Source organism: Saccopteryx bilineata, chromosome 5 (assembly GCF_036850765.1).
Source record: "Saccopteryx bilineata isolate mSacBil1 chromosome 5, mSacBil1_pri_phased_curated, whole genome shotgun sequence".
Lineage (NCBI taxonomy): Eukaryota > Metazoa > Chordata > Mammalia > Chiroptera > Emballonuridae > Saccopteryx > Saccopteryx bilineata.
Window position 1 is genome coordinate 84,569,861 of NC_089494.1, and position 18,840 is coordinate 84,588,700.

At 38.2% G+C, this 18,840-nt stretch overlaps 1 pseudogene; it reads right to left on the reverse strand.

Annotated features, from left to right (window-relative positions):
• Positions 1-12,464, reverse strand: part of LOC136306505 (small ribosomal subunit protein uS5 pseudogene) — a 79,708-nt pseudogene extending 67,244 nt beyond the window's left edge.
• Between the last annotated feature and the right edge of the window lie 6,376 nt (positions 12,465-18,840).

Genomic DNA, 18,840 nt, shown 5'->3' on the forward strand with positions numbered 1-18,840 from the left:
CCAATTAGCTCAGCCTATTCTAAAGCTTGATAAGATGTCTAGGATGTCACATATACAAATTAAAAATAAATATGCTTACCTGGTGCTTTTATAGTTTAATATTTCATGCAGAACAAAAGGCTATAAATAAAATTGTTTAACTTTCAAATCCAATACAGCCCAAGTCACCCTGCCTTCTGCACTCTCACATCATCACCGAGTCTTTATTTTTAAAAGAATTAAAATAATTTAAATTGATTTGAGCTTCCTAAAGATGTCCTGAGATGACAGTGAACAGAAGGGTCTACAGAGGAGGAATAGGACTGGCAGAGCTGGAGACTCACTGATCTTTCTAAGGGATGGTTTAGAAGGATTAGTAGTGCAGGCATGGCACAACCTTTGGTCTGAGGGTGCCAGCCACTTTACACGACTCAGTTTCAGCAGGAGACAGTAGGTTGTTTCCTATCCGTAGTGAAACATTGAAAGGCCTTTTCTCAAGAATGGATTGAAAGTCTCTTTCCCTAAATGCTAGGAGAACTGATAGAACTATCTTTCTGAAATGATCTGTTCTGTTTTTCAAAATAGTATCGTATGTACATTCCTTCAGAGCCCAGCCAGATTTTACAATGCTTTGCTTCCACTGTGTCCAGCAAATGCTTGGAGCCCACCGAATGCTTGTCAATGTTAGGAGTGTGACTAACTTTTATCTTAAAGTTCTTTCCAAAACACTGGGCAGGAAATGAGAGGACCGGCTTTCAACCTTTGGTTTGACTGTTTTATTAGCCATGCGGACATATCTTTTCTGAGTGTCATAGTTTTTCAAATTTAGAATTGATTCCCCCTCAACCTATGATGTACATGAATTATCAAAATCCCATGATATGTTGGGAAATAAAATAGAACAAGAGATCTATTAAGAAGCAGTCCTACAGCAAGACAAACCTAGAAATCTCAAATATCTCTTGGATGGAAACCCCAGGCTATATATCCTTGCTATTTTATTACCATCTTCACAGCCTCCTGAACTACATTTGCTTCACTCAATGCTCCAGATATATTTTTAATATCTCTTTATATTCATTTATAATTCATCCCCAGAATATCAGTTTATTCATGAAATGTCTTGATATGAGTACATGGCGAAAAATCATATTCCCAGCCTAAAGCCCAATATGTTCATATCTCCACCCTCCCTCCCCACCTACAACTCATATATCATATAACTCAAGGTTTCCTGTTATAAACTATCTACCCACAGGAAAAAATACTTGAATTCGAGGTACTACAGTAGTATCAAAAGTTACATTGCCATGAGCTACCTGGAAGAGAGTATGCTTTTTTTTGGAAATACTATGTGTTATAGAGAGTATTTATAAGCAATTACCCCCTAATTATTTATATTAGATTACTTACTTTTTCATTTTTCCCTGGAAAACTTTAAATCCCAAAACTAACTTTTCTTTGTCATTCCCCTACAATGTAGGAAGCTATTTCTCTCCACCCACACACATTATTGAGCGTGAATTTTGGAAATGAAAACCTGTTTATTATTATCCTAAGCAAAATTAAGTTACTATGTTAAATCTTCTGCCAAAATATAGTCAAGACATCTTCCAAAGGCAAATATAAATGATTTGGGGTTATGCAATTTTACTTACTATTCTACTTGTCTCCAGGAAAATAATCTACTTTATTCTCTGGTTCAGATGTTTTTTAACTTGCCTTCTTTTCTGCTGCTTAAAATCTGTCCTGTTTGATTAAATTAGTACAAAAGATGATGCCAATTTTAAATTAATTAAAAATAGACAAAATGTTTTAGAAAAAATAATTGAGAATCTCATATCCTTTTCCCAGATATGCTCATCACTGGGAGCATACATTTTAAGAAATGCTGTCATTGCTCCTGTGAATTTCTGGAAAACCACTAGTCTCATGCAGTTCAGATGGACCCACACTTGAGTCCCTACAACCGATCCTTCACTCCATCATTGTCTTAGCCCTCTGACTCTCGGAGCTTTTGAGAAGCATCAATCATTAGCTTTTCGTTGCAACACCTTAGTTGTTCATTGATTGCTTTCTCATATGTTTCTTGACAGTGGGCCTTTAGCAGACAGAGTAACCTCTTGCTCGAGCCAGCAACCTTGGGTCCGAGCTGGTGAGCTTTTGCTCAAACCAGATTAGCCTGCGCTCAAGCTGGTGACCTCGGAGTCTCAAACCTGGGTCCTTCCGCATCCCAGTCAGATACTCTATTCACTGTGCCACCGCCTGGTCAGGCGACTCCTGGAGATTTTAATATCTGGATCTTAACAGTGAGGACCTTTCATCCCAAAGCATCTCAAGCAATTCAACTGCACTTTATTTTGGATTTTATTTTAGTCCTGGATATAAATATTGCAAGGCCACCAAGTTGCCCAAATTAAGATAAACAGACACACACAGAGCACTTCTAAATGTGACCTACTTAATGTTAGCAGGGTCTTTATTTTTGAAAACCTATCTACCCACTACAGCTACTGAACTCAACTGGGGCAATTTACTCTTCCAAGTATTCAATGAGATTTTGATACCAATTAGTATAATTACCAGCACAATTTAAACAGATTTCTTAATTATAGCTACAAATATCTTTCTCAGAGAAAACAAGCCCCAGAGCTTTTAACATAAAGAGTTTTCTATAAATAGTAGGTGAGCACTATTTTCCATGCCTCATATCTGTGAAAAAAGAAATATTTCTTCTAGTTTCCATTTTCAGGTCATAAAGAAACCTTTCTCTTAGCTCTTAACACTATAGGCTCAGACTCACATTTTTTGGTATCTAATATTTGAGGACACATCATCTCACACTAACATTGGCTAGAAAACAACATCTCTGGCCATCTCATTAATTAAAAAGCAAGTGTGAAGCTGTCTTGGATTTCCTTTCATGCTTAGCCTGAAGTGCCACATTTTTTATTTCTTGTTATGGACACACTTGCCTAAGAAGCAAGGAAGATTTGTGCTGGCCATGCAGTGACTCGGCTTCTCTCTGCTTCTGATGTAAAGCACACCAATCACTCACTCACTCACTCACTCTCTCACTCACTCACCCACACTTGACAGGGATGCACATGGGGGAGGGTGGGCTTAAACAAACACTGCAAGGGGGAGTGCAGATGGGTTAAGTTCAGTGAAAGGCTAGAACCCCTTTGAGCACCAGCCGAGTGATCTATGCATAAGGGAGGGAACGATGCATAATTCATCACCACTTTCTTTTTCAAAGCCAAAATACATGTTTGCCATGAATTCTCCCCTTTCATTTAGAAATCTAAGTGTATGTCAAGGAAAATGTAACCACACAGCTCAACGACCTCAAATGCGGTCTTTGGGGAAGTTATTTGAATAATGGTATTCAATTTAATTAGCACTTCTATGTCCATGGGGTGACTAAAAGACATCAAACAAGTGTGCACAACCTAGAAAGACATTGCCCTATGAACAATTGTCAAACAAACAGAGACTCTATGTGTGTCAAAGTTAATAACTGAAATCAACATAGAAAGAAAACATTTAAATTTCTTTTCAAAAATATTACAGAATGGTTGGTGATAGAAGGAACCTTAGGAATCAACATATTGTTCCCACTTTATAGAGGTGGAACCACAGCCCTGAGGGGTAAAATGATCACGAAGAAATCTGATAGTAGAACCCAAGCATTCTAACTTCTTTATGAATTCCACTCCACCTCTTCTCACTGCCCCCAAACAAATGAAAGTTTCTGTGGGAAGGTAACATAATCCTCCTTTTCTTTCAAAGCTTTACATGCTTCTATACGTAGTCAAATGTGGTGAATAATAGAAACAATTCAGACTTTGGAGTCAAACAGCGCTGGGTGGGATTGCAGGTGTTTTTATTAGATTGTCACTAATTAAAATTACATAGGCATTGTAGAAATAGGATAAAGCTGGAATCTGAAACTCTAGTATGTGAAGAGGCCAAGCATGTACTACATGCGAATGAGGCTAGACCAGAGGAGACTATCGTGAACCAGAGAGAGCACATGCGCATTTTGAACATGTGTTGTTAGGAGGTTATGTAAACCCAGGGCTGCCAGATTGTCCTATTCACAGGAAAGCCAAAAGTCCAAAACATTTTATGAAATCTAATTTTTAAATGGTAACAACTCATTCAAAACTTTTAAAACATTGTGAGAGCCAACTAAAACATATCTGCAGGCTACGTTTAAGAATGTGAGCTACCAGTTTGCATTTTCTAAGTAGAGTTTGCCTGGAAAAAGAAAACATAAGAAATGAAGCCAGATCAGAAACAATTATAGTTTTAAAAGGAAAAATGTTACTTCCATTTAACATAGGAGCATATAACTCAAAAATTCAAAGTTTAAAAGCCTAAATTAATAGAATATTAATACTACTATCATTTGATAAATTAATGCACTAATTGGGCTAAATGTAATAGAGGACATAAAGACGAGTGTGACATTATCCTTGTCATTTATAAGTTTACTCTTTAGTGTAGAGGATAGGAAATTTAAAGAAATAGTGAGAATACAGGCAGAATATAAGGTCATTAGAAAGTAGGCATAAGGTTTTAAAGAAAAGAGAGCTTATATTTGGATTGAAAACTCAAAGACTTTTGGAAGAGTAAATGAACTGGAGGGGAGGGGACAGTGGAGACCAAATTGCTCAATCAGTAGATGACAATACCTATTGAACATCTCTCAGACACAGTCTGGGTGTATGGGTTACAGTATTAAATAAGGCACTCTGACCTCAAAAAGCTTACATGTTCATGTGGAGTGACAATAAATGAAAAAGAAAACCAAGAAAATATTTCAATTAATGGAAGATACTAAAAAGAAAGTCACCAATGGTCAGGGTAGACCTCCCTCATGATCTAAAAAGGTGGCATTATTTATTTTGTACATCCAGTGTTAACTCAGGGGTCCTGAAAAGCCTATCATACACCTGAAGAATAGGTTCTTGTTTGTCTCTTTCGAATTCCATCACTGCCACCACTAAAGGAAATTTATTTCATCAACTTGTCTATTGCTGTCTTTGCATCACATGTGCAGTAAAGAGACGAAGCGTAACTGTAGGACCTATGTAGGGAAGAGGGAGAATATTTCTGGAAAGGTCACACTCAAGTAAGAAAACCGGGCATGAGTCATTCTGAAGAGTGATTTTGCAGAATGCTCTCTGAAGAAGGAACAGAGAGAACTAGGCCTGAAAAGGGACTGGTTTGCCATACTCCAAGAACAGGAAGAAGGCTGGCATTGCAGAGATAGTGAAGTAGTTGTAGTATAGAAAGGCTGAGGTCAGTGAGGTAGACAGTGGAACGTTTTGTCATCATTGTAGGCTATGGTAAGGAGTTTGATTTTCTTCTAGATGCAGAGTGATTTCATTGGAGGATTTTAACATGAAACTAACATGATCTCATTTAGGCCTTAGAAAGGCCAGTTGAGTTGATATTCAAGAAACATACAGTGGGAGCAAAGAGTGAGCATGGAGGCACAATGCCAGTTGGGAGGCTGTTTCAATATCTAATACTCTGGCCTGACCAGGTGGTTGCGCAGTGGATAGAACATTGGACTGGGACACAGAGGACCCATGTTCAAAACCCTGAGGTCACCAGTTTGAGCGCAGGTTCATCTGGTTTGAGCAAGGCTCACCAGCTTGAGCCCAAGGTTGCTGGTTTGAGCAAGAGGTCACTCATTCTGCTGTAGCCCCCCCAGTCAAGGCACATATGAGAAAGCAATCAATGAACAACAAAGGTGCCGCAGTGAAAAATTGATGCTTCTCATCTCTCTCTCTTTCTGTCTGTCCTTATCTGTCCCTCTCTCTGTCTCTGTTTCTGTTGCGCACGCGCGCGCACACACACACACACACACACACACCAAAGTTATGTTACAATAAACATAAAACTAATGAATCTGAAAAATGAAAAAATAAGATTATTTGGGGAGGTAGATATATTTTTTCTTTTTTTCCTTTTTTTCTTCTTCTTTTCCAAGAGAGAGGAGGAGAGATAGAAAAACAGACTCCTGCGTGTGCTCCAACCAGGATCCACTCGGCAACCCTCACCCTCACCCTGGTTTATGGCCAATGTTCTGCTTATCTGGGGCCATGCTCACAACTGAACTATTTTTAGTGTTTGAGGTTGAGGTTCCAGGGAGCCAACTGACCTCAATGCCTGGGGCCAATGTTCTTGAATCAATTGAGCCATGTCTGCAGGAGGGGGAGAGAAAAAGAAGGGAAAGGGGGAGGAATGGAGAAGCAGATGGTTGCTTCTTCTTTGTGCTTGACCAGGAATCAAACACAGGACATCCACACACTGGGCCAATGCTCTACCACTGAACAAACCAGCCAGGGCCAAGCGTTAGATATATTCTATATCTGTCTACTTACCTACCTCTTTATTTGAGAATCAGAGAGCCAGATAAAAAACTTATCCAAGATGAAACATATACCTAAATATATCAATAATTATTAAGGATATTGATATGGTATTTAAAAATCTTCTTCTATACTGAACAAAACACCATAATACAATAGCGTAATTTTACCAAATTTTCAAGGATTGATGATCTCTCTCATTTATAAACTATTCCTGAAGAAAAATTATACAACTTATATTATAATCAACACAATCATGATAATATAACTAGAAGAAAAATATGAAATGAATATAAGAGCATAAGGCCTTTTTTTTAATTTTTTTAAAATTTATTTATTTATCCATTTTTTAGAGAGGGGAGAGAGAGAGAGAGAGAGAGAGAAAAGGGGGAGGAGCAAGAAGCATCAACTCCCATATATGCCTTGACCAGACAAGTGCATGGTTTTGAACTGGCAACATCAGTAAGAGCATAATGTCTTAAATAAAATGTTAGAAAATTAGAATTTAAAGTAATTTTTTTCAATAAAAATACATAATTACCATAGGAAATTTATCCTAAGGATAACAGGATGATTTCACATTAGAGTATTTATCAACATACAGTATGTCCATAGAGTCATGGTGCACTTTTGACCAGTCACAGGAAAGCAACAAAAGAAGATAGAAATGTGAAATCTGCACCAAATAAAAGGAAAACCCTCCCAGTTTCTGTAGGATGATGTGGCAGCATGTGCGCATGCGCAGATGATGACATAACATCGTGTATACAGTGGAGCAGCCCATGGCCATTCCAGTCGAGATGTGGATAGTACAGAGGAAAGTTCAGTGTGTTCTGTGGCTCACTAAATTCAAACCATGATCAAAGTGCAACGTGAATATTGGCCTGTTTATAATAAAGCGCCACCACATAGGAATAACATTACTCGGTGGGATAAGCAGTTGAAGGAAACCGGCAGTTTGGTGGAGAAACCCCGTTCTGGTAGGCCATCAGTCAGTGATGAGTCTGTAGAGGCTATATGGGATAGCTACCTAAGGAGCCCTAAAAAATCTGTGCATGAGCCCACATCGAACTGCACTGAATAGGTATGAAACTGGGAGAGTTTTCCTTTTATTTGGTGCAGATTTCACATTTCTATCGTCTTTTGTTTCTTTCCTGTGACTGGTCAAAAGTGCACCATGACTTTACGGACACACTGTACTTTACTGCATTAATGGGTTAAAGGAGAAAAACCATATGGGCTATTTCAACAGACACTAAGAAAAAAAGAAGCATTTGAAAAATTTAACCTCTGTATATGATTTCTTAGAACTCCTAGAAAACTAGGAATAGAATGGCATTTCCTAAGCTTTCTAAAGATTAATTTCTAAAACCATATAACAAACATCATACGTATGGTGGTACTTCAGATACAGTCTCATTAAATGCTGGAGTATATTAAGGCTGACTCAACTACGAAATGTTGTGCTGAAGGGCACAGCCAAAACCAGAAGCAACACAAGGGGGAAAATATATAATGATTGAAAAGAGTAAGTATTGTTGCAAGTAACAGAAAATCTAAAGAAGCAAGATAGTAGTTTCATTTGGGGTTTTTTGTTTGTTTGTTTTTTATTTATTTTTTGTTTGTTTGTTTGTTTTTCCCCCCTCTGTAAACCTCAGTGGCCTGTCTGAATCATCAGGGACTCACAGTCTCCCTTTCTTATTGTTCTGCTGTCCTCAAAACATAGTTTTCACTGCAAGGTCCAAGATTAATGCTCCAATGCTTTGGCCATCACGTCTGCAATCCTACAAGTAAGAGGTAGTAAAAGGCTATATTTTCCTTTTAAGTACACTTCCCTGAAGGTGCATACTTCTTTTTGGTTATATTCCATGGTTAAGACTTAATTATGGATATGGCCACACCAAACTACAACAGCCTGGAAAATGCATGCTTTATCCTACATAGCCATATGCTAAGGTAAAAATGCAGGGCTGTCTTTAGTCCTACATTTAAAAAAAAAAAAGGACATTAAAGGACAAATACTGGTCTCTATCACAGAAATATTTATGTAGATTCTTTTCCAAAGAGCCTCCCAAAAGAAAAATTTATGAAAATCAGTGAGAGTTTACTAGGGTTTCTAGGCACAAGATCAAGACTCAAAAACAATAGTGTTGGTACATAAATGGAATATATCAAGGTTAGTTGAAAATACTCTATTTTGTTCACAAAGAATTGAGGAAATTCTTAGGAAGTGAGACCTAGTCTCTGTACATTGTCATGGAAAGGCCACATCTGGCTTCCACCCACCTTGCTGCTTCTGGACTCCCAGGGCTGAAAGGGCTTCCCACAAAGTAGTGCAGTCGCCAAGAAGGCCACCCCTCAGGGACACCAGGCTTCCCCATAACTAGAAGGTAAGTGGAAATAGTCCTAGCTTTCAACAGGAAAGAACAAACCAACCATTGGATCTCTGACTACAATATTGCTTGTGGAAATAAGTGCAATATAGAGATAACCGGAAGTCAAGTTCCAGTTTGACTCTGCTAAGGTAGACCCATAGATTACCACTGCCTATGTCCCAGTTATGTCCTCATTCTTAAAACAACCAACAATGGCTTGTTGGTAATTCCATCTTTTATCACCACAATTTCCAATTAATGCAAGAGACTGAGACACAGAGTATAGGTTTACTTGCTTTCGTTATTATCTCTCTGCCCCCTTTTATCTCATACACTCTTCCCACTTCTCTACCTTCCCATATGCAACCATTTATGTGAAATATATACACACATATACCTTATGTATTACTGTTATATGTACATATGTTTTAATGTAGATAAATGGTGTTATAAAAAATAAGTGTTTATTTATGCCAGAAATATCTGGGTAGCAAAAAGCAAAAATAGCCTGACCAGGCAGTGGCATGGTGGATAGAGCATCAAACTAGGACGCAGAGAACCCAGGTTCAAAAACCCAACGTTGCTCAATTGAGCGTGGGCTCATCCAGCTTGAGTGCGGGCTCACCAGCTTGAGCACAGGTCGCTGGCTTGAGCGTGGGATCACAGAGATGACCCCATGGTCGCTGGGTTGAGCCCAAAGGTCACTGGCTTGAGCCCAGATCACTGGCTTGAGCAAGTGGCCACTCACTCTGCTGTAGCCCCCCCAATCAAGGCACATATGAGAAAGCAATCAGTGAACAACTAAGGTGCCACAACAAAGAATTGATGCTTCTCATCTCTTTCCCTTCCTGTCTGTCCCTAGCTGTCGCTCTCTCTGACTCTCTCTGTCTCTGTCAAAAAAACAAACAAAAAAAAAACAAAAAATAGAAAGATCCAATTTACAAAAACAGCATTTATTTTGTCTAGTAAATATCCTAACACAAAAATATACAAATCCCTTCTGGATAAAATGATGCAACTCTTTGAAAGTCATAAAGACCCAAGTGACTGGAAGTAGCATAGTAAAAACACCTTCTCTTAACGTTAATCTAAAGTTTAAAGCAATTACCAATAAAATTTTAATAACATTTTCATAGAACAAACTGATTCTAAACTTAATATATAAAGAAAAACAATAGCAAATAATTTTTTAAAGGAAAGTTTCTTGCCCACTAAATGTGAAGCTATTTTAATTAAGATAGTACAGTGTGGATAACATAGTTATCAAATAAATCAATGGACTAGAAGCGAGAGCCCAGAAACTGACCCGTAAATATAGAACATTGTACATTATTTGTGGTACATGAATTGGTGAGGAATAAATAGAGTTCATAATAAATTATGTTAGCAAAAGTAACCCTCCTCAAGAAAATAAAATTTACTCTTTCACAATATAAAACAAAACATCAGTCCCAAGGGCATTAAATATCTAAATTTCTAAATGTGAGAAATTTCTAAAATTTTGGAAAATTTACGACAGAAGTAGACAAGACATGTTAAGAACATTTAACTTTAAATTTTAACATTTTTAGTTTTAATTATAAAGTTAAAATATTACCTACAGAATAAAAGATTCTTGCAATGTAGTATTCATCAAAGAATATCCTGACTACATAAGGAACTTCAGCTAATTAATGAAACAAACAAAAATCAAAACAATAAAATGGAAAAAATATAAGAACAAGCAATTCTCAAAATACAAATGTGAAAGTATACCAATTCTCTCTTTGTAAAATAACATTGATCTCTTCCGTCACACTAGCAAAGCTTTTTAATCCAACGATGTATTGATAAGAACTTAGGGGAAATGGTCCTCTCAGATCTGACCAGAGGAAATAACAATGGTGACAGCTGTCCTGGTATGCAGTCAGCAGCATCTAGGGAAAATGCAAATGGACCCCATAACTCATACCCCGGTGACAACAATCCTGGAAGTGTGGCCTCAAGAAACTCGCCTAGCAGTGCACACACATGGAAACAAAACACGGTTTATTAAAGCACACTTGTCATTGGGGGAAAGAAACTATGAACAACTTTCATGTCCAAAAGCAATACCTAAATATACAAGATAAAATGTTATACAGCTATTAAGACAAACTAAATCTAATATGTGTTCATGTAAGTTATTAAAAACAAATATGCAAAAAATAAAGTATACTATTTATGTATATATAGAATTTGTGTGTGTATATATATGTATATATATATATGTATATTGTATATATGCATTATATGTAGGTATAGGTGTTACAGATACACATTTGTATGGGAAAGTATAAAAGGGAAGGGTCCTCACTAAATCTCTGACAATGGCTATCTCTGAGATTGGAAAGGGAGAATGAGATTGAAGGGTTGAGGATAGGGTTGAGGTAAATTTTATTTCTATTGACTTCACATATATGAAAATATGAGAAGATATTAACAGGAGTTACTCTAAACAAAGATATATTTTCACTAGAAACTTCTTTGTATTTTTTTTAATATTTCAAAATATAGAGACAAATATCGATAGCCAGGTAGGTCAATTTTAAAGAGTTTACTTACTATTTGAGAAGAAACTATTGTTAAATTTCACAAATCATCTTTATTGTTGAGCCCCAAATGCACTGAGATTGAAAAGAACCTCCTCCCCAAAATGCAGTACATTGCATCTGAAACAATAGAGAGTGAGAGGAATAATATCTCAAAAGTGCAAATCACCAGATCCCTTCTCCAGCAGTGAAGCCACAACAGATGATAACTAATCAGAGAACACTCTGATGTTCCCTGGATATGGTCAGTCCTTTTCTACTTCCGCTGAGCCCATACAAAGGGGGCTCTGAGATCCACTGTGTGAAAACACAGTGTTTACTCCGATGGCAAGTACACTGAAGCTCTCATGAGACAGTGGCCTTGGAGAGACAAGGTAAGCACATGTGAGTCTGCAATGAAATAATGCTGCTCTCTGCTCATTAAAATGTCACCAATATAAGATTCACACAAACAACAAAGTGTGTTTCTGGAGTGATTTTTCAATAAACCCACGCTTGCATATCATCGTGAGGATAAACAACATTTTTCTAAAGCACTGTGGTGTTCCTCAGAGCGCTGGTCTTAAAGATACGCAGCACCGGAGGGAAAGTGCAGTGGTCAATTCCATTTAAAAAATGCTAATTCGAAATCTGCCTCTTGGATACGTATAATGAATATTTTAGCATTTTAAAGTTCTGAGAAGTCTTACAGTTGAGAAAACTTTATTTGCTTAACTCATTTATCCTTATATTTACTTATTTATGTTTTTGTGATTAACATTTATTTAAACAGCGATTTATTCATTTATTGTAACAGGTAACCCTATGACTGACCTGTGAAACAAGTATGCAGTGGGCCTCAGTGTGAACAATGTTGATATATTTTTGAGATGCATGTAATTTAGAATATAGACAATAAGCAACACAAGCTAAGCCATCCCTGCAGCCCACGGTGACCAGGACACAGCGGCCACCACTGTCCAGCAGGATGGATAATGGACAGGATTAGAGCAATACAAATCAGCTTTCTCTTCTGCCTCTTACAGTACCTTCTCTGCAAGAACACAAGCCTGTCCCAAATCTCCCCAAGATGATTCCCAGGCTTCACTGTACCCATGAACCTGTCCTGGTGACTTGTTTAGCCATGGCCCTGGTAACTCTGAGTGTTCCATTTTCTCTTCATCTCCAGGTCTAGGACAGCTGCAGCAATACTTCCTGTATCTGCTGATTCCCAAACCAGGGGTTATACTGGCTGGACATGCTGCTGCTGCTGCCACCAAACCAGTCAAGTGCCTCTGCTGATGACGCCCAGGACTTCCGTATCAGGACTGCTAGAGTATCGTGTGCACCCGTGGCACAGCTGCCAGTCACTGCCAGGGCGGTGGCCATGCCTCTGCCCATCACTGGCACCCAGCAGTGCACTGAGCACTCACAAAACCTCAGTCGTGTTTTCTCTTATCCTTTGCCAACTCGCAGGCCTGAGTGCCCAGAGCGGGGCCAGAAAACCGTCTGAGAACAGCGCTGGCCTCAGAATCGCCATGTGTGTGTCATATTTCTCTTCCTTGGAAAGTCTCACCAATTTTTCAAGCAAATCCAAAACCTAAGACAGAATGAAGCTCACCCACTTTGGTTATTAGTCACTTTTGGAAGGAACACAGTGAAATGATCCTACAATCATAAATAAAAATGTTCTTACATTTTAACTTTCCATGTCCTTTGTTATTTGAACAACTTTTTTTCTACTTCTTTCTCTGGAAAGATGAGCAAAGATCACTGAAGTAATATAAAAATTGGGTGTTTTCTGGGTGTGAAATTATGAATGCTTTCAGGATTCTCCTTGAACTGGGTAAACTGGTTATTTGAGCCTCTGATCAATCCCAGTCAATGCTGATCCTCAGCCCCACCTTCTCCAGACCTACACTTCCCAGCTCTTTAGCCTCCACAATCCAGCTTCACACCACAGCCCCAGCCTTATTTCTCTCTGCTACAGAGCAACTGTGCATTTAAATGCTGAACAATATTTACTGACCTCCTACTCCATAGTAATGAGGCACTGGGCTGGTCTTGGCATGAGTACAACACAGTTTCTGTTCTTAGAAAGCTTCTATAGAGATTTCTTTTCTGCCACATGTGAGTTTCCTTGGAGTTTCATGAGCACAAGGTATTCAATTCTCCCTCTGTGCTTTTTTCTCTTCCCTCAGCATGTGATGGCCTTTGTCATTCTCATTTTAATATTGCTTAAATAACGTATAGCTAGGGTTGCCAGATACAAGGCAGGACATCCAGTTAAAGCTGAATTTCAGATAAAGGACAAAGGTTAGTGTAAGGTATTTTTTTCTTGCTGAGAAAGAAGGAAGGGGCCAGAGCCACCAAGTGTGGAATAACAAAAGGCTTTATTGAGTACAGAGCACGCATCCCGCCCGGCGAGGCTCCCCGGCCCGGAAGAAAGATGGAGGCCAGATGGAGGCCAGGGAAGTCGCAAGGATTAAACCACGTGGGAGATATTTAAAGGGGTCCCTCTAGGAAGTCGAGCTAATATGATGTGGTGAAATCTCGCTGGCTGGCAGACGGTCGCTTTTTTCCAAAGGGTTCCTGTGAAGCCTCTTTTGGCGTGCTTGGTTGTGGGCGGTCCTAGCCAAAGTTTACGGGTCTGGGTTCCCCACGTGACCATCCCCCATTATCCACCAACTTTACATTCTGACCTTTTGTGTTAAATAGAAAAGGGGCGCCGTTTATTCGTCTGGCTACTTCCTGCCGAATAGGGGCATCGTGGGGAGGGGGAGATCGGAAGGTGGCGGCTTGGAGGGGTGTCAGGAGGAACATCTGTGTGGCCGTGAGTTGAGAAACTTCATGGATGTGGTCCTGTAAGGAATACAGTGAGATATTTGTAGCTCAAGCTCCTGCATGGTCTAAAGTATAAGATGTCTTGAGTTTTTGTATCTTTTAATTATCTTTGAATCTATTCCTTTATTGTCAAAATGTCATAGAAAAAGCACTAAAGTTACTAGAGTGCAAGAAAATTACAAGTCAATATCTGCATTAGAAGGGTAACACACTATGATTAAGTGGGATTTATTCCACAAATGCAAGGATGGTTCAGCAAAAGGGACAAATAATAATTCTCAATAGAAGCACTTACTACCACTTAACATTTTTGATAAAATAACTGAACCTGAATCTGATCAAACCTCTACATATAACCATCAATTTTCAGGAATACAGGGAACAAAGAAACACCGTATGACATTATGGGATGAAATCAACAAGGTCCACACTATGCAAATCCACCAGTCATATGACAGCTTCAAAAAAAAGAAATTGCAAGGCAAGATGAAGAAGCAACTACAAATTAAAAGATTTAAGCAACATGTCAGCCAATTAACTGCACTGACCTTCAGTGAGTGTGATCCTGATTCACACTCACCCTAAACTCAGTGTGATTGGTGAAATTTTATCAGTAACTAAATATTTGTTAATATTAAAGAATTATTAAGTTCTGAGGCAATAATATCATTATCTTTGTGTTTTAAAATGAGCCCTTGTCTTTCACAAAAACATGCTGAAATATTCACAGATAAACTGACAATGTCCGGAATTTTCCTCAGATTAATCTGGAGTGGGTGGGATACTAATGAAACAAAACTGACCATAAATCAATAATAGTTGAACCTTAATGGAGATTATGAGAGATCATTTCATCATTCTATATTTACATATTTTGACATTTTGCATATTAACAAGCTAAAGAAGAAGAAGAAAAATCTATACAGCTTGTACTTATTTTATTTTCAAGGTTTATTCCTTCCCTCTGGTACATCATTAATTTCCCCAGCTGGTTTGTAGAGCATATTGAAAATAATTTTGATGTTATTCCTTTTATTATTAATTTTATCATACTGAAGATAAAAAGTACGTTGAACATCTTTTTTTTTTCAGAAGAAGAATGTGCTCCATGCAATGAAACCACCACAGGAGCAGCTGCTAACTACTCCTTTCCTTGAAAACTTTGAAATTTATTGAGAAAAATAAACAAACGTCTTAGGAAACTGACTGTGACCTTCTTAAATAACAGTCCTCATTCTTGCACAACATATTTTATTTTAAAATGTGTGACCTACGTGTGATCTATTTCATTAGGACTACTGTGAAGATTAAATGAGAGAATGTATAAAAGGCACTCAACATCGTGCCTAGCATATAATAAGTGCTCGACGTCTGGTGGCTTCAAAACCACCGATCTATAATCCACAGATCTCATTACTAAAACGTGCTACCGTATTACAATAATAATTTAGGCAATGAAAGGATGCGCAATAGACAATAGAGGACAAAGCAAAGCATTGTGCAAATTAAACAGCAGAATACTTGAAAAAAGTCAATTCTGAACTGGGATTTTCTGAAAAGAATGGATACACATTATAAATGGATGTCACTAACCGGGGTGATTACAAGAGGCAAGGGGAAGCCACCAGTTCCAACAAATCATATTTAATATAGTTTTAACTTAAAGTAAAGGAGAGTAATGAAAGGTAAAATTGGAGAGGCAGACTGAGGTGGGGAAGCGCAGCTAGCATGCAGGCTAAATTTAGGATGTGAAGATTAATATTTTAGGAAGAAGTACTTCTTCCCTACTCCTGAGTTTTTCTTCAATGTGCATCAAGCACTCATATAGCTCATGACTCCCCGGCTTCTCATTACCCATTTTCTCATTTCTTCTTTTTGGAGGAAGACTGTCAGTAAATTTAAGAATTAAAAAGAATGCTCAGTGCAGCTCTGCCCTTCCTTCCCTGCCCTCACTCCTTTGAGAAGCTGCCTTTGTGCTCTTCACAGGGAGAGTTCTGTCCTGGTCCCACACTGCTTAGGGGCAGACAGGGTCCGGTTGGCCAGCACACAAAGCTCCGCCCCTAAAGTCAGCCATTAACAGTGAGAAAGGTGATGCTTGGTCTTCATCTGCCTCTCTTTTGTCTTATTTAACATTTTGTTTAGGACTTGGGTTAAGAGGATGCTAATTATAGGACCAACTCAAAGACTTCATTAATAATAAAAGCCATAGGAATACACTAAAGGTCCTTCAATAGAGAAGATAAGAAAGCTTCAAGTAAATTATCCCAGCTGCTTTTGTGGAAGAAGCAGAGATAAGAGCTAATTAAATTAATCTAGTTATAAGAAACAGGGTTCAACCTCCAAGTCCCTATCTTCTGAGACAGAGTCTGGCAAAGTTTTACTGTTAAACGGCCGGATAAAAATATCTTAGGTTTTTCTGAGCCACATAATGTTCTCTGCTACATTTTTTTAACCCTTTAAAATGTAAAAACTACTTAGTTTGTGAGCAGTGCAGGAAAAGGCCATGAGCTATACAGAAAAGAGACTGTTGGCCAGATTTGGTCCATAAATTATACTCTGCTCAATCTCTGTCAAAGGATAATTTCTTTGAATACAGATTATATTTCTGCAAAAATTATAAAACAAATTCCAAGAAACTAAGATTAGCTAATATCTACCAATCAATAAAATTGCTTAGTTAAAATCACTTTGGGGCTTTGGCCCTTGCATATTAACAGTTACAGTTTCTCAGATGTTGCTTTTAGGTCCCTATACATAATATACATACACCTACATTCGTAAAACCAAATTGGTTATTGATCAATGTAACCAATAGTTTTAGAGGCTTTGTGTATAGAATGGTCTACTAGGAAAGTGTTACTCTTCTCATTGTTGATTTATGCCAAACATTACCTTATGTGACATTATGTTGCTGAAGACTTTTACCTGCTCATTAAAACTAAACATAAAAAATGCTAAATACCACATCAGAAACGAGGCATAATATTTAGAATATTATTTTCTACTGCTAACAATGTCTTTAGTACAGATAAAACTTTTAGATCAAGCTGGATAAAAAACATTCAATTTCTTATATTTTAATTCATATAAATCTTTAAATTAACCTATTTTTTCACAATTATAGTTACTGCATCTGTAAAAAGTTTAGATACCAAAAAACCCAATCAAAAATGTCCAAGAGGTAGAAATTTTATTTTTAAACTGTAGTGTATGAAATTTGAACTCTGCAAAATTGGATGTTTTACTGGTTATTTATGATTTATGAGTGTTAAAATGTTTATGGGCTAAATCTAAGAAAATAATTTCAGATTTTTAATTTTTCTCTCAGTCTAATAATTCATATATTAAGAAACTAAATTTGGCCCTGGCTGGTTGGCTCAGTGGTAGAGCGTCGGCCTGGCGTGCGGGGGACCCGGGTTCGATTCCCGGCCAGGGCACACAGGAGAAGCGCCCATTTGCTTCTCCACCCCACCCCCTTCCTCTCTGTCTCTCTCTTCCCCTCCCGCAGCCGAGGCTTCATTGGAGCAAAGATGGCCCGGGCGCTGGGGATGGCTCCTTGGCCTCTGCCCCAGGCGCTGGAGTGGCTCTGGTCGTGGCAGAGCGATGCCCCAGAGGGGCAGAGCATCGCCCCCTGGTGGGCAGAGCATTGCCCCTGGTGGGCGTGCTGGGTAGATCCCGGTCGGGGGTATGCGGGAGTCTGTCTGTCTCTCCCTGTTTCCAGCTTCAGAAAAATACAAAAAAAAAAAAAAAAAGGAAAAAAAAAGAAACTAAATTTCACATTCCTTTTAAAATTCACCCTTGAGCTAAGACCAAGATTAGAGATATTTCAGGTTGAAGGAAAAGAAACTATTCAGAAGGTTGAGAAAAATGAACAAAGGATATTTCTAACACAAAGCCATTGGAACTTTCATAGATATGTATATACAGATACACATGTATAGTTTCTCTCCTTAAGGGATGTGAAGGCCTTTGAAAAGAAGAGCCCTTTGGAGAACTTCTAGTGTCTCCATATGTCTGTGGGGCACAAGGAACACCACATTTTTAAAAATTAATAGGCTATTTTTAGAGTAGTTTTATGTTTATAGAAAAATTGAGGAGACAGTACAAAGAATTCTTATATACCTCCTCTTTGCCCAGAAAAACACACAGCTCCCCCTGTTATTAACATCTTACATTAGTGCGGGGCATTTGTTACAACTGATAAGCAATATTGTTATATTATTACATGAAATCCATAATTTACATTAGGGCTCACTCTTTAAGCTGTAAAGTTCTACAAGTTTTCAGATATGCATAACATCATATATCCATTGCCATATCATATAGAATAGTTTCATAGCCTTAAAAATGCCCTGTACTCCACCTCTTTATCCCTCCTACTTCTCCCCATGAATCCTTGGCAACCACTGATCTTGTCACTGTCACTATAGCTTTGCCTTTTCCAGAATGCTGTATAGTTGGAATCATAGAGTATGGAGCCTTTTCACATTGGTTTCTTTCACTTACTAATATGCATTTAAGGTTCCTCCATGTCTTTTACTGGCTTGATAGCCTATTTGTTTTTATCATCAGCTCTTTTGAAGAGCAGAAAAAGTAATTCTCAAAGAAGTTAAGCTCTCACCAAAAGGCATTGGCTGAGGTCTGTTAAATAATTCTGGAAGAACAGATGAGTTTACAGAAGAGTATATTTTCACCTGCCAAAAG